We start from the raw sequence: 17,116 nt of genomic DNA, 5'->3' as shown, positions 1-17,116 counted from the left end.
TTGTTAGTCTTTTTTATATTATTATCAGTTTGTGTCTGAAAACGGCAGAATTTCCCTACGATCTGTATAATTACAAAAACGCTCCTGAATTTGTTTCTCTTCGCTGTCTCCCTGAAAATATAGAGCCGGCGACTCAACAAAACAAGAACGTGGCAGCAGACAGGCAGAGCATCGTCGGTGTAAACAACACAGCGAGATGCTCTTGCTTGACTTCAGCTCGCACTCGACGAGGGAAACATCCAAGCAGGCCAGGCTAGCAGGCAAGCACACATCTTTGTATACCTACAGTGTAAAAGTGGTGTGAACGAAGAGTGTATGGTTTTCGCGAGTGACTGGATTTCTGATTTTTCAGCTGAATTTTCGGTGAGTTTCTGTAAATTTTTATTGCTTTTTTAATTATGTTGAAGTGCGCTGGGTTGGGTAATTAAAATTGGACAAATTGTGGGGATTAGCGTTACAATTTTCTGGTTCATTGTTTGTTTTTATTAGTTCACTTTGGTTTGTTAGTGTGCGGGAGCGGGAATGAAGCTAGAAATGGCAGCACTGTTTCGTGTGCTGGTTTGCTTATGATATTTTCTGTTCTGATGGTAGTCATGAATCTCGTAAGTATTTTGGAACATTGGCAGAAGGACTGTACTACTTGTTCTGAAGTAGAGCTCAAAAATAATAGCTATCACCTCATATAACCTCCATCCACCATGCTCGGTATACATCGAAGAGTCAACGGACAGCCTCAGTTCTGTTGAAGCAATCCGTTCAATAAGACCGGAAAAGCACTCACCGTATTTCCTCGGGAAGATACGGGAAATTCTAAGAGCTTTATCAAGACGTTGCTTTGCCATCACCTTCGTTTGGGTCCCCTCACGTTGCTCGATAATGGGTAATGAGAGGGCAGACTCTCTGGCAAAGGTGGGGGCGACAGAAGGTGACATTTATCACCGTGAAATCGTCTCAACGATTTTTACTTCTTAGTTCGAAGGAACTCTCTTGTCAACTCGCAGCGCAAATGGGACGAGGATGAGTTGGGTCGGTGGCACCATTCGATTATCCCAAAGGTAAGCCTTAAACTCTGGTTTAATAGGTTGAACCTGAGTCGGCATTTTATTCGTATATGTTATCGTCTCATGTCCAATCATTATTCCTTAGACGTGGTACTCTATCGTTTTGATGTTGACGATAGAGTACCACGTCTAAGGAATAATGATTGGACATGAGACGATAACATATACGAATAAAATGCCGACTCAGGTTCAACCTATTAAACCAGAGTTTAAGGCTTACCTTTGGGATAATCGAATGATGCCACCGACCCAACTCATCCTCGTCCCATTTGCGCTGCGAGTTGACAAGAGAGTTCCTTCGAACTAAAAAGTAAATTTCGTTGAGACGATTTCACGGTGATAAGTGTCGCCTTCTGTCGCCCCCACCTTTGCCAGAGAGTCTGCCTTCTCATTGCTCATTATCGAGCAATGTGAGGGGACCCAAACGAAGGTGATGGCAAAGCAACGTCTTGATAAAGCTCTCAGAATTTCCCGTATCTTCCCGAGGAAATACGGTGAGTGCTTTTCCGGTCTTATTGAACGGATTGCTTCAACAGAACTGAGGCTGTCCGTTGACTCTTCGATGTATACCGAGCATGGTGGATGGAGGTTATATGAGGTGGTAGCTATTATTTTTTGGGCTCTAATGATTTCTTGAAGAAGAGTGAACTCAGCACTTCAGAACAAGTAGTACGGCAGCAATTTGTTCAGTTGCGGCCAAGGTTACCATGACATCGAGCATATTGTTTGGTCATGTGAAGTCCATCGTGTCGCCAGAACGAATTTTATAGACTCCCTTCGAGCCCGAGGAGAACCACCTAACGTCCCAGTGAGAGATGTACTAGCTGTGCTAGATTTGAACTACATTCTTTTTTTAAAAGCTATCGATCTTCGTCTATATTTTTATTTTATTTTCATATTTCTTATTCTTTCTTATTATCTTTCATATTTTCATTTTTCCTTTGCTTTAAAATAAAAGTGTTAAGCTAAGCAAACAATTGTAAAAACACCAAATGAGTTTGGCTCCTGAAAATCTGAAGGTATAAGCCGTTTCAAATAAAGATTTACAAAAAAACCGCCCATGTCTTCTTCACAATTAGATATAATAAAAGCGCTGAGTCTTGTGATTGATGAGGTTATAAATGTGATCGAAGTTTGGGTGTTTTAATGCTAGGAACAGTATTCCAAATGTATAATTTTTTAAAAATAATCACTTTTTTAAATGATCACGCACACCAGAATATAATGGTTGAAGGCTCAATTATATCACGTGGATATAATTGGGTATGCCTTGTCACCTAAGTATCATCCCGTTGTAAAATTATCACTGTTTTCCAATACTTAGAGGCACCACCCGATCACTAAAACTGAGATGAAGCCGGATATCAAGGTGATGGCCGTAGGGCTTTTCACAAAAGTTAACAAAAAATTTGAAACAGAGTTCGATGATTCGTAATGGTCGAACTTTCCTGGTGAGAAGATCAATCGAATACCCTGATCCCTGGTTCAGATCAACTAATCTACGTATCAGGAACTAGCTCTACGGCATTAAATTATAACTTTGAGGGTTGTACACATCAACTTTATGCCTCGCCAGTAACCGCACTTTGTCAGGTCTGCTTTCTTTGGGACCTTACGAGGATACCCTGCATCCAGTCGGCCGGGAATGGAGCAGTATCCCAAATGTCAGCGAAAAGACAGTGCAACATTTGTGCTGAGAGTGCTGACAAGTCAGGGTCGGCTTTCATCATTTCAAGCATCAACTATCTGTCTGGAAAAAAGGCAACCAAAATTCACGAAGAAGCTGCGGTTCAGCTGTTAAACATCTGGATTTGGAGAAATTGATCAGTGAAGATGACATGAAACGATAAATAAAACAAAAATAATGATGACCGATGTCTGTAGGATGTTTGCCAGCTACTTTTCCCCTCTTTTGTTGTTTATTATTCATTTAAACTTGTCTCGAACTTTGAACCTTCGACTTGTTGGTCTCATGCCGCAGAAAACAAAACCAACTATGAAAACTGTGGAGCATGTGTCGTTCGACCGGAAGCGACCGGAATATCTCCCAACCAAGGTCAATTTCCATCTCGAAGATTTTTGAAGTCTTGATGCACGAACGGATATATGCTGCTGTTAAATCTTTGATCTGCGAGGCTCAACATGGTTTTGTGAAACAAAGGTCGACCGTTACCAACTGTGCTGTGCAATGTGCTACGTAAGCTCATTCAGTGACTGTATGGAGAAAGGTTGTCAAGTCGATTCTATCTACATTGATTTTGCGAAAGCATTCGACCGCGTTCCGCATAAAATTCTAATTGGAAAGCTGGATCGTATAGGTTTCCCTGATTGGGCACTTGACTGGATTGCGTCGTACCTCAACGACCGTCATGCTTTCACGGAAGTCAACAGCTGACGTTCGAGAACATTTGCCATCCCATCAGGTGTACCTCAAGGAAGCCATCTCGGGCCTCTTCTCTTCATAATCTTCGTTAACGATCTCTGTGCAACTCTTCAATCCGATACGCTAATGTATGCCGACGATCTGAAGCTTTTTCGAAAGATTGTAAGCACTGTAGACTGTCTCGCCCTTCAAGCTGACATTGTCTCGTTAGAAAACTGGTGCCGAATGAACGGAATGCAGGCCAATGCTAAAAAGTGTAAGATGATCAACTTTGCCCGTTCTCGAAACATGATCAGATTTGACTACCAACTATCAGGTTCCTGCTTGGAGAATGTGAAGTCTATTCTTGACCTGGGAGTGAAAATTGATTACAGACTTACTTTCTCCGAACACATTGCGCTTACCTCTGCAAAAGGATTTGCTGCACTTGGGATTTTGCTCCGGAACACCGAAGGTTTCGAGAACGTAGCTTCATCAGATACGCTCTACGGCGTCTCCCGTGGAACGAACCGCTCCGACTTCCGCCGTATGAGCAGAGATGTGCAACTCCTTAACCACACTTGAAAAGCGTCGTATCGAATTGCAGCAAGTTTTCATTTTTAATACCTTGACTCGCCGTGTCGACTCCCCGTACATACTTCAACGTGTCAATATCTACGTTCCTACAAGGTCACTTCGACAACGCTAGTTTCTTTGGATACCCTATCATCGTACCGCATATGGCAGAAATCATCCTATTGACAAGTGTTGTGAACGTTTTAACTCAGTGTGTCACTTGTTTGATTTTAATATGTGTAAACGTAGGTTTAAATTAGCACTTAGCAGAATTTCTTAGATTTAAGCTGTTAGTCTGGACGGTAATTCAACCAAAGACGATAATAAATAAATAAATAAGGTCAATTTCATTTGAAAAAAATTGAAATGGGAATCGAAATACTTCGAGAATAAAACGTCAATTTTCGGCTAGGCCATTTTATTAAGTGAAGTAAGAAATTTCAAATTTAGAAGATTAGGAAAATCCTTGTTTTGATCAATTAATTAATATGCATTGATTGATCACTGATTGAATAACAGACTGGGTGATATGTGTAGCTAAAAAGCGCTTTCAAATTTGAATGATGTGGAAAATTGTTTAACAAAGGCTGAACAAGTTATTCTTTAGCCAATTTCCCTTACTTTCTATTCGCTGAAATAAAACTTCCTTACTTGCTCAAGTATTACTTACTTCAGCCAGCAAGTTGAAACAGCAATCAGCACCTTAACACAGCGTATTTTCAGAAAATTGGCATTTTAAAGCAGTAAACATGTTTGTTGGATTATTCCCGGTCTATACAGTGATGTGACATCTTTGATTGTTCCACAGGGCATTTCTTCGGAGCGGCGTTGTGTATTTTTCTCCGGTGGCATTTTTTTTTTCCTTAGAATCTATTCAAAAATGTGACCAAATAGAATTATCGAATTGAAAAGTTTTGTTGTTTTTCTTTGGCATCAGTTATAAATTCCGATACACAATCGCTATCACCTAACAACTTTTTAATTTTTTTGGATTTTTGTTCAGCATATAAAATCTATGTTTAATTAATAGAAATACCAAATTAATAGAATCTTACAATTAGGAGATTTACATATCAAAGTTTAAAAAAAAATTCCTCTTGCCAGTAAAAAAAAATTAGAAACCTTTTTGCGTTCAAAGGAAAATTTATCATAACGCTCCCTCTCATTCGTGCATATCAAAAGAGTTATCCAACAAAACTCATATCGGAACTGAACAATACATAGCTGCCTACCTATTCTTACTATGTACTTGCATTTTTAGCTATGTATGTACGTAAATGAAATTCATAAAAGCGATTTCTCGAACATGTCGCTTTTCCAAAATTCTTATAATAAGTGTGTGAGTTAACTGATCCTTTACATGAGTTTGGTTCGTAGACAATTGTTTATTTTGTTTTTATAAAACTTTCTAATTTTGTTACGAGAAAATTCCCATTTTTTTTCTATGGAACACAATTTCGTCCATACTCACTGCAGCGTATTTTGCAGCAATGCGCAGATGTCTGCTGACCCGTTTGTCGTCAGGAAGTTTTGTTGCCTTCTCTTTGCTTCACTGTCGTTTCGTTGGGCTGATGATGTTCGTTCAGCCTTGGTCAGTTTTTATCACGAAACGAAATTTTTCCTTTCAATCGCTCAACTTTAAGCTGTTGAGTCCGATAATGGTTAATTATTGTTCTTTTAGATAGAGACGTTATATAAAATTGCTAATTTAGAGCTGTGACGTAATTGTGGCTGTTGGGATTTTACAAATTTTCCGATATTTCCGGTATATTCCTCAGCCGCTTTAAAATAAGTATCGAACTTATCCTAATTTTGAAAAATATATCTTAATTCTAATTTAGTATTTTCTCTTTAACTAAATGAAAAAGTTCCTATACCTCATCCGGTTTAGAGCGGTTGAGCGGTATGACGACAGACGGAAGAGGAGCGGTACTTGCTTCTCTACTGGTACAGTCCGTTCAAACACAGCGGATGTATGAAGTACAAAAATGTATAGGAGTGCAGCAGTATTTGTGCAGCTAAGGGAAATGAATGTGTGATTCGCGTAGAACGACCTTTTCGTCTGCCTGTTGTATGTTTGTTCGAAAGAATTTGGAAAAAGTTTACTAATTTGGCCATATTATTCAAGTTGTAAAAGAAGATTTAACAGCAAGAGTATGTTGCAATCTACTGATTGAACGAATGAAAAATATGGGCTGGGTCGTTGACACGATGATTGATCGTTGTATGTGTGAATGCTCGGTGACCCATTTCAGGGAACGAAAATTTCAGACTACTAGATTTTGTCATCATCGGTATTGTTACATGTTTGAGATCTTTGAGATGTCGTAAAAGCTTCAGATCTGATTGATTAAAATCATTGGTTCATAAATATCTGTCAAACGATCCTAATATTAGAACATTCTGAATGTATAATCATCCAGCCTTATATCAAGCGCTTTGAACGTTTCATACCGAAAACAGCGTTAATCGGAATTCTGAAAGCGCAAGAAATCAGAAAACAGTCGAGCGAACTGCTGCTTGGTTGGTTTTTTCTGCCTCTTACTTTTAGTTGCGCTGCTGTTCGTTCGGTTGGTTTTTTCCCTATCGATGGCAATTATATGGCACGTTGCCGCGAGTTGGCGTGGCGTTATATTTGCTTCGTAAATTATTTTCATGTTTTCGACGATTTGTGGGAAACGCTTTTGTGTAGTTAATATTTGACTTAAAATTATGAAAATAATCAGTTTTGGCTGGGTATGTTGGGTAGAAGCAAATGAGTACACAAAAACTTGCTATAAATGCCATGATCGTTGATCTAACTGAATTTGTTACATAAACTCTACTTAAGCTGTCCGTAAGGATAAACAACATGCTTAAATGCTTAAATAAAATAAAATATGATGTTTTAATAGTGTATATAATGTTTATTTCAAGTTTTGAAACATTCACTAAGGTTTAGGTAAAAGATTTAAGTTGTTGCGTAACATGACATACACACACAACCATTTCTCAGATCCGCCTTCGGCTGCGATCGTTGAAGCCGAATATAGCAGGCGCTTTCGTAACTAACGACCACCACGTAGCCAAAGTAGGACGGTCGATGGAAACTTCCATACCCATACAAATGCAGTAGTAGTGTTGTGGTGCATTGGAAGTGAAAATTTTTGCTCTTAATTCAAAGTGAAATTTAGTGACGTTATTGGTAAGTTTTCGAAAATCTTTTTATTGTTTCTAATGATTTAGTAGCTAACATCGGGGGATATCATGGAGTCTGCTTGGTAGATTAAATGAATGGGTGTTTTGCCATGTGCAGGGCGAAGTGGGTTTGCTTTTTTTCTTTCTCGCAGACAGCAGCAGGTAGAGTGTATTGCTGCTACGGTAACGGGGCGTTTGGTGGTGTGCGCGAGAACTGATAAACCCCGGGATGGTTGCACTGCTTAGCGTTTCGTTTGTAGCGCTCGACTTTTATTAAATGATGGCACCCATGCCATTAAAACCTTGTTTGGTATTTTTTGGTTTTAAGAACGTTTATAAGGAAATAATTAAGCATCAATCAAGATTTGCGATGCATGAAAAAAAATCACTGAAGATTGTTAGAAATATACTCATAATTTTATTGATTTTGGGGCTCTCCATAAGATACGTAATTATATATTTTAAAAACCTATTTTAAAAATAGGTTAACAAAACTTTTTAGGACGGTCACATTTTTTAACAAAGAAATTATTATTTTTATAATAAGCTATAAGTTGAACATTGCTAATCGGATAAATTCTCAACCAACAACAGCTTATATGTCCATAAACTCCGCCCCCTGTCTTATGAAGGATTTTCAGTTTATCATATCTACCCGACATAACTTGATCGCTACCATCGTTGCGACATTTTTATAATCCGCTCCTACAAAAACTCACGCTTCTACAAAACCATAAACTCTATAATACAACCAAGGTTCAATCGATACTTGAGCGAAGTTTCATTTTTCCCCTTATCCTACTGCTGGTCTGTTTCTGCTGTCGGTGCTGATGAAATCATTTTGCCCCTTGATATGGGAGAAGGCAAGTTGCGCGTTCGTTGTGTATTTACCAGACGGTATTCACTTGAGATCGCTGTAGTGGTATTTCGACTTCACCTGATTATTATTATTTTTATTATAATCTTTTTTTTTATTTTTTTTATAGTTATAATTAGTTCTATTCGTTCACTGTTTTATTGTGTTTTAATTTTTTTTTTTCGAATTGGTGTATAATCAAACTTTGATTTATAATAAAATATCATATAATGTATTAAAAAATTTAATAAAAATTTGTAATAAAATCTGCTACACTTTTTTCTTCCCTTGACGCCTGAATGCTTTACAAGCAGAAAAGAGTTGAATAAAGCGTTTGTTGAATACATTTCATTAAAATAATAATGATTAATGTAACTTTATAAGAATTATATCATCAAACGTCAAACTTCGGCTCATCTTCGGGTTCCCGTCGGGTTTTTCCACGAAGCTAGCAGAGAACAGGCGGGCGGCGATTTCAAAATCCAGGACAACTGTGCTGCTCGCTAGCGCTGGCTGCTGGTGCTGTGATCCTGCCGTATTAGTATTAGTGCGGTGCTGTTGAGCGGTGGACGTGTTTTGTCGGTGCTCGCGGCTCGCAGTGCTGAAGCTGATATTAGATCCCTCCCTCGTGTGGTGTTGAGTTGGGAAGTGCAATTGAAGGTCCTCTCACCTCCCTGTTTCCCCTTCAAAATTCCTCTCTCCCATATACTCCTCTGGTTTAACGTGCTCGACCGACCCGGCGAAAAGATTTGCTTCTATTGGTGAGTGATTGAAATTATGATTCGTTTGTGGGTTGGAGGAACTTTTAATGCGCTCGTTCGTTGACCGGGTGGGTGGGTTGTATGGTGGGTTGGTTGGTTGTTTAAATGTTGGGTGGCGTTGTGCTATTGTTTCTGCGATTGTGAGTGGTGAATATGGAAAATATACGAGGGGTTCATCAAAGCACACCGCCTGTGGCTGGGAATATGATAACGTTGGGCTTCGTTGCTTGATTGATATTGCTTCACTCATGTGAGCGATTGGGAATGGGGTGTATTTCGGCAACATTGCTTCAGGGTTGATCTGTCTTTGGGTTTGTTAGAGATAATGAGGGTTTTGATTTTTTGCGTGTGTACCTGAATCTCTCCTAAAATCTCCAAGAATTAACTTCATTCCACCGTTGAATTCTTGTTGATATATTTTTTCCTTGCAGCGGATCGGTGTGCCTAGAACTAATAGCCGGTTAACTACTGAGTATTGAGTATTATAAATATAAAATGCAAAATCTAGGAGAATTTATATTCTTGTAGATTTCTTGAGTATTGAATGTGGCATACCGTCTAGTTAGTAGAATTTCAAAAAATTCGTGGCTAAGGTGATTTTATTGTTGCCTCAAAAATCTTATTTTAACTACAAGAGGGGACTGTGGTCAATTTAAGGTGTAAATTTAGGTCCCGAATTTTTTGCTGTTACTTATTGTCTTCGGCGGTCAAATGACCTACCCGTAAGTTTGCTCCAAGCCGAATACTTGACACATTAAGGACCGCGAAGAAATCTTAGCTTGAAAACAGCAAAATTTGGCATCCTTTGTCTCAGAAACCACTGGACCAATTTCTACAAATTTAGAATCTTTGAGTTAATGAAAGTGTCGAATTAAATTTTGTAGAATGAAGTTTCTTTATAAAATGTATAATGTTTTAGTTATGAAGCTCTGTGAAGCGCACACGCGTCAAGCGATAAAACGAGATATCTCGTATTTTGTCCACAATGTGTTAAGTCGAAAAAAGAAGATTCGCTTACAGTTTCACAGAATGGGAGAGCGTATAATTGATGATACTTTTCCTGGTGATGATGATCTTGCTGGAAGACGGTACCATAATAAATAGACATTAACCTAAATCATAAACCTAGCCACAGAGCTATCTGAACAAACATTTCAAAAGCAACGTGACCTGAGGTGTGTTACAATCCTGGAAAAATGTTAGGTGTGGTATAAGGTTTCACACTGAAAGCACTGACCATACTGACTGGACACTCGATTTCGTTTTCTGGATAATTTTTCCAGAAAAAAAAACAAAAAAAAACATTTTTTCCAATAGTACGCAATGTCGATTCCAGAGTGCGCATCGATCGATTTGAAGAAATGCTATCCCAGTTAGGAAATGCCACCCAACTTTAAAAGTGAAACACGCAATTTCTACGATACAATCGGGCTAAACAGGACCATTTTTCCTACAGGGCATTTTTTGTCAAATTTTTCAGGTTCGCCACCTGCCGTCGGTATTGCGCAAAATCTGCAACTGCAAAATCTGACAACAAAAAATTAGACAGAAAATGGTTGAATTTTTGTTTTAAGTGTCATGTCAGTGTGGTCAGTGGTTGAACTTAGAATCTTACATATGCGTGTGCTCATCAAATGCTCAACCAGTGTTCACCTTGCACTTATGAATAGTAGCAGTGTACCTGGAAGAATATACTAAAAAAGAAATAACGCGGTATAATGCAAAAAAAGATCTAACAACTGGTCGCAGTGGTCTTTCCCCAACAAAAAAAATATGCTAAGATAATCGTCCCAAGTTTCGCATGTACAAAGAAAACTGGATGGCCACCATCACCCGTAGATCTCTTTTCGTTTAATTCTACCTGGGTCTTTGACCAAATCTAAGCGTTTTTTGCAGCGCTGTTGGTGTGGTGGATAACAGTCCTCAAGAGGAGGGCCCCGTCCAGTTCCTTCTTTAGACTGCTGCGACCTCAAGTTGCTTCAGTCGTGCGATATTTGACCGAGGCGGGCGTCGGTTTCGTATGTTGTTCACTATGGAAAGTTTTGGGCGCATCTTCACTATCACCAGATAGTGGTCTGACTCGATGTTGGCGCCTCGACAGGATCTGACGTCGATGATGTCCGAGAAGTGCCGGCTGTCTATCAAAACGTGGTCGATCTGTGATTGCGTTTAGTACAGTGATTCCCAGGTGTACTAATCTATGAGTCCTAGGCCGTTTGCGTTTATCATCTGGTGCGCGCTGAACCTTCCAATTGTCGGTTTGAATTCCTCCTCCTGGCCGACCTAAGCGTTAAAATCCCCGATGACGATCTTGTTTGGGCAGCGGTCGTATTTACGTTCCAGCTGCGCGTAGAATTCGTCTTTGTCGTCACCGGTACTTCCGAGGTGAGGGCTGTGCACGTTGATGATTTTGAAGAATCGGCCCTTGTTTCTAAACCGGCACCACACGATCACGCGCTTTGCCATCTTCCTCATCACTATAAAAGCTGTTCCAAGCTCATGTGTGTTGCCGCAGCTCTGGTAGATGGCATGACCATGCTGAAACGTTCGTATCCTGGAGCCCTTTCAGCATACCTCCTGCAGCGCCTCGCAGCGCCTGTCATATTTGTGGCTCTTCATGAAATTCAGAAATCGACAGTTCCATGTTCCGATCGCTAGTCCGTTTTCGTCGCGTGCGTCTTCGCCGACCCCACTTTCTCACAGGAGGACCGACGTGATGTTGATTTTTTGGGTCTCGAACACCACCAGGACGTTGTTACACTCCGCACGCCGCCCCTGACTTGGAGGACAGACGCGTACGGAGTCCCCTATTTAAGTCTGCATGCGACCAAAGCATCCACCGGGGTTGGGTACCCGATCTCTGCTAAAGTTGCTCGTACCCCAGCTAGCACCACGGGGAGGTAGAGAGTTGGAGTTGTGAGACAAGAGGTGATATGACCACTACACGATGGTTGGGTGTATGGGCCAGTATGGGGTCTCGAGTTGCACTTTGCCTACCGTTCGCCAGCCAAAAAGTACCTACGTATTTCAGCTACATATGCGCGTTTCATGGCAGTCGACAAGCTTTTTGTTGAACCTAATTAGCTTTAAGGATTTAAGTTTCCAGATTCAATTGATGAAAAAAATCTTCAAAAGCTGACAGCTGGCAGCACTGTTTGAAAATGTTCAAGCATCTGCAGAACTCTCTCGAATTGGAAGCTTCAGTTTTTTCAACACGCGCCCGGGCAGTGCAATGCTAGATACAGCAAATTTATTATTTTTTTTTATCGCTTTTCTAAGGGGTTTGGCACCCGACGAAAAGGAAATAAAACTGGTCACGCCATCCATACCAATGCTGTGAGAATGTGAGAAAGACATGAAACTCATACAAATGTTCTGAGTGTATGTTAGAGGCGGATGTTCTTTTGGTCAAATTTGCTTCAACGTGTTTGAAGCAAACTTAAAGCATAGTGAAGTAATATGTCTCTCCATCAAATGTCTAAGAAAGCAATCAAAGTTTTGGTTTTTTATCTATAGGTATATTTAGTTAATCATTATCTTACAGTTAGTTAACCGTTCTGGCTGTTTCACCGAAAGTGCATAAAGGCAGAAACACAATACAGCGTCGGTCGTCGCGTCACGTCAGCGGTCAACGCTGTCGATAAGTACTAAAACGCGGACGCGACGCACCCGACGATTTTTGCATCACAATTCAGCGTCAAGAGTCATCTTAGATGTCTCTTGACGCTGAATTGTGATGCAAAAATCGTCGGGTGCGTCGCGTCCGCGTTTTAGTACTTATCGACAGCGTTGACCGCTGACGTGACGCGACGACCGACGCTGTATTGTGTTTCTGCCTTAACTTTCAAATTTTTTTCCTTGTTAAGAATGTACAAAATTGATCATCTAATCGAAAGTCCGCTTTAAGTTTATAGTATTTTTATAATTTCTCATAAACAACTCATCGCGATCCTCAGATTCGCTCACACAAAAACTCACGCTCCTCCAGACCATAAACTCTACAGTGCCTACATCCAAGGTTCAATCAACGACGCTTGAGCGAAGTTTCATTTTCCCCCTTATTCTACCGCTGACGCTGAAGTATTTTGCTGTTGCTGCTGATGAAATCGTTTTACTTCTATTTACACCTACTTGATATCATAGCAAGTTGCACGTTTCTCGTGTATTCGCTAGGCGGTATTCAGTCGGAAACGGTGCTGTTGGATTATTATTTATTAGTATTTATTTCATTCTATTTGTTTTGTTACTTGTTTTTTAATATATTTTTCTCGATGACAGTGTTAATATGTTTTGACCGTTTTTATTAGAAAGACGTTATCTGTAAACGAGTGTTGTATGTCGATTATTTTTCATGAATTAGACAAAATAAAAAAAAAATAAATAAATACTAATAACGCTTGAAATACAATTACTTTTTTGTTTAACTGAATATTCAAGAATGCTTTAGCTTCGTCAAAATCAGTTTATAACAGAAAGTGTTGTATCTAAGGTTAAAAACCAATTTCATTAAAATTATAATGATTATAAGAACTTTAAATGAAATATAATACCAAACGTCAAACTTCGGCTCCGCTTCGGGTTCAACTCGTGTTCGATTACGAACGAAGCTGTCTCAAAATCTTGGCCAACTTTTGTGCTGCTCTGCTCACTCGTTGCTGGCTGGGCTAGCTGACGTATTAGTATTAGTGCGGCGTTGTTGAGCGAAAGACGTGTTTTGTGAATGCTCGTCCGGTCACAGTGCTGAAACTATTTTTTTTCTTTCGTGTGGTGCTGGCTGAGTAGTGCAGTGCAAGGCCCTCCCACCCTCGATTTCTCCCCCACCGAAAACCACTCCCATATACGCCTCTGGTGTTGGTTGCTTGACTGCCAGCCGGGCAAAGAGATTCGCTTCTATTGGTGAGTGATTGAAATAATGTTACGTCTGTTTGTATGTCGGGTGGTTGCTTGATTGATTCGGTGGTGCGGGTACTATTGTTTTTGTGATAAAGGCTGGCTTGTGGATACGGGAAATACGAGGGGCAAATGACGCCGGTGATGTCTGCGGGTAATGCGGCCCTGTGGGACTTCGTTGTTTGATTGATATTGCTTTAAGGTTACTAACTCACAATTGGTTATAAACATGATGAGATTTCTGAGTTATGGATTCCATTTTAAGTTATGGGGATTTTTTTTTATTATCTGACGGGTTTGCACCGGGGGTCTTCTGATCTTCTCCAAAATTGAAAATTTGGTTCATTTTTACGACTTAGAAACACATGTATTTTTTCAGATTTCTATCGTTTTTATTTTTTTAGTTAGATTTTTTTGTAAATAAAAAATAACCATATTTCAAAGCTACATAACTCTGTTATTTTTCAACGGAAATTATAAAATAGCACATCAAAATGCATTGAATTTTTATCAGCTTTCCAAATAAAATACTTGAAAAAATTAATTAATGACCTTCAACATGAAAAATTGTAAATAAGCTTTAAATGGCGTCTAAAAGTACCGTCTGCATCACCGAATATTTTGCAAAAATATCATTGTACAGCGCAATTTATGATGCAACTTTCACCTGAAGACACCAAAGTGGGCTAACAACTCTTTGAAGAGTTATGAAAGAAATAATGACAATAAATCTCTTTTTTTGTATCGAAAACAAACAATGGTCGAACAACTGCACTTACCTATGGAGGTAGCGTGCACTTTCAACAACGTAGAACAACGTGGAAACAAAACAACTTTGATGTCTTCAGGTGAAATTTGCATCATAAATTGAGCTATACAATGATATTTTTGCAAAATATTCGGTGATGCAGACGGTACTTTTAGACGCCATTGAAAGCTTATTTACAATTTTTCATGTTGAAGGTCATTAATTAATTTTTTCAAGTATTTTGTTTTGAAAGCTGATAAAATTTTGATGTGCTATTTTATAATTTCCGTTGAAAAATAACAGAGCTATGTAGCTTTGAAATATGGTTATTTTTTATTCACAAAAAATTTAACTCAAAAAATAAAAATGTTGGAAATCTGAAAAAAATACATGTGTTTCTATGTCGTAAAAATGAACCAAATTTCCAATTTTGGAGAAGATCTTAAGACCCCCGGCGCAAATTGTCAGATAATTAAAAAAAAATGCGTTTGTTTTATATGGCTTTTTTATGAATTACATGTTTATTGACTTCTGTTGAAAATGGTTGATAGGTGAAAAATATTTGACTTGGAATGCAACAAAGACGCCAGTCCTTACTAATCGTTATGATTAGAAAAGTAAGTGAAATCTTACGAATTTCCCCTTTTTTCAAATAAAACAAATATCAATTTCTCCTTTTTTCACCCCACCTTCGAAATTTCCAAAAAACCCGGAGGTGGAATAAATAAAGTTTGATGATGACAAACAAAAATAAAGTTTGATGTATTTTATGGAAATTTTCTAAAAAATTATCGAATATTCGAAACATTACAAGAGCAAAAAACAGATTGTATCTACCTTTTATTTTCTTGATTTTATTTTTCGATAAAAAAATACTTTATTTATGGGTTTTGTGCAATGCTATAGCATGCAATTTAGTATTTATTATTACAGCAAATGTCCTGTAAAAAAGTTGTACACTAAAAATTAAATGTCACGTAATCATGTTTTCGACCTGTAAAATAACGAGAAATATCCTGCTCCTTTTTGTTACAGGACATTTGAGTAATTTTACAGGAAATAATTTTTGCTGTGTGGTATAGCGAACCTCGACAGAAATGAAGTTCTTAATGTTTAGTTCGATTGATTCGTAGAAATTTCCTATTTATCCGTGAAAGAACTTTTCAACTGGGATAGCATTTCATCAAAAGCGATCGATGCGCATTCTGGAATCGACATTGCGTGTTGCTGGAAAAATTATCCAACAAGAGAAATTCGAGTGTCCAGTCAGTATAATCAGTGCTTATAGCTTTTGAAGATATGATGCCTTCTTAGAAATGCTCAATCCTCAGCCCAGAAGAAGCGTATTTTGCCAGGACCGAGATTCGATCTCATGACCGTTGGCTTTGAAGACTTGAATGCACGCTATGGTCAAAGACATTATTTCGAGAAAAAAATTGGCTCTCTAAGACTCGCTGACTTTATATGGAATGTTTAAAAATTGGCTTAGAAAATGAATCACAACTCGCTACATACCATATTCAGAGGCGAATCTTCCCAGCAAAACTGTTTTAAAACAAACAAACATCCATAGCATATGTTAACCATATTCAAGCAAGAGGTTATTCATACCTTATTTCTGAATATTAGTGACATTTGTATGTCAACAGAAAAAGCAATAGCCTTAACTCCAATTTCACTTCGATTAGCTGTCATTCTTATGGAAATCTGCGTAAAAGTAAAGAGCAAGCTTTATTCTTTTTAGCAGGCCCAAGCCCAATTGCAATGCTACTTTTTTTTTGCTTAATACATTGGTGCTCAAAAATAACTAAAACGAAAAAAAACGGAAAACGAATAGTAAATAGAAAACTTGTCATTTTAAGATTTCGCTGTTCGTGCGATGATTTTTAAAAGTCTTATTTAAAAGTTTTATTCCAAAATGACTTAAGTAATTGCAAAAAAAAAATTTTTTTTAAGGAAATAAAACTTTTGACAAAACTGACAAAGATAATAAAAAGAACAAAATCAATAAAAGGCAAAAATGACAATATCGACTAAAAGTACGTATTTGTTAAGACGTATTTTATTTTTTGTTATTTTTGTCTTAAATGTCATTTTGAAGTTTTTTATAGTTTGTTAATTTTTAGTTTTTTGTTTTTCAAGTCATTTTTGTATAACTGTGTTATATGACTTTTGAAGAAATCATCGCACGATCAACGTAATTTTAAAACGACAAATTGTCTTGTTAGAGCATCTGTATCCGTGGTTCTAGCATCCGTTTACCGTGGTCCGTTAAAATAGTTTCATCTAATTTTTTTTTAAGAAATGGTATAAGGATTGGTCCAAAACTACTGGGATTTGGACCCAATTTGACGCAGTTCTAAGCCGTTTGACAGTTAATGCTACACGGGTTGCTGGTTTTTCCATGGATTAGATCTTATTACGTTGGTCCAATTCTTGTATAAATTAAACAAGTTAGGTGGTCTTTAACCCTAATGGGAAATTAGGTTGCTCCATAAACATTCAAATGGGTTATTGATTTTCCGAAAATCGTCCCAGAAAGTCGATTTCTGTCCAACAAATATTTTTAAAGTAACATCAGATCTCGCCATTTTATGCATTCGTAATAGCTTTTTATTTAATCAAATTTAAAATTTCGATTTTCACAATTTTCTTTGCTCTTCCATCAGATGATTTATAAAAAAA

The 17,116-nt window shown here is 38.2% G+C and overlaps 1 protein-coding gene across 4 annotated transcripts in view; it reads left to right on the top strand.

The window, feature by feature from the left end:
• The first annotated feature begins 220 nt into the window (after positions 1-220).
• The window catches only part of LOC129751877 (activating transcription factor 7-interacting protein 1), a 34,915-nt gene continuing 18,019 nt past the window's right edge, over positions 221-17,116 (top strand). Inside the window, exon 1 of one of the 4 annotated variants that reach the window (XM_055747635.1) lies at positions 221-363. The gene's annotated coding sequence lies outside the window, so the exon portion shown is untranslated. Of the gene's footprint in view, positions 364-7,059; positions 7,184-8,575; positions 8,794-13,484; positions 13,690-17,116 lie in introns of those variants that run through there. The other 3 variants (XM_055747632.1, XM_055747631.1, XM_055747633.1) reach the window with 3 other exon arrangements.

Source organism: Uranotaenia lowii, chromosome 3 (assembly GCF_029784155.1).
Source record: "Uranotaenia lowii strain MFRU-FL chromosome 3, ASM2978415v1, whole genome shotgun sequence".
Taxonomy (NCBI): Eukaryota; Metazoa; Arthropoda; class Insecta; order Diptera; family Culicidae; genus Uranotaenia; species Uranotaenia lowii.
This window is presented reverse-complemented; position numbering and strand designations above follow the sequence as displayed.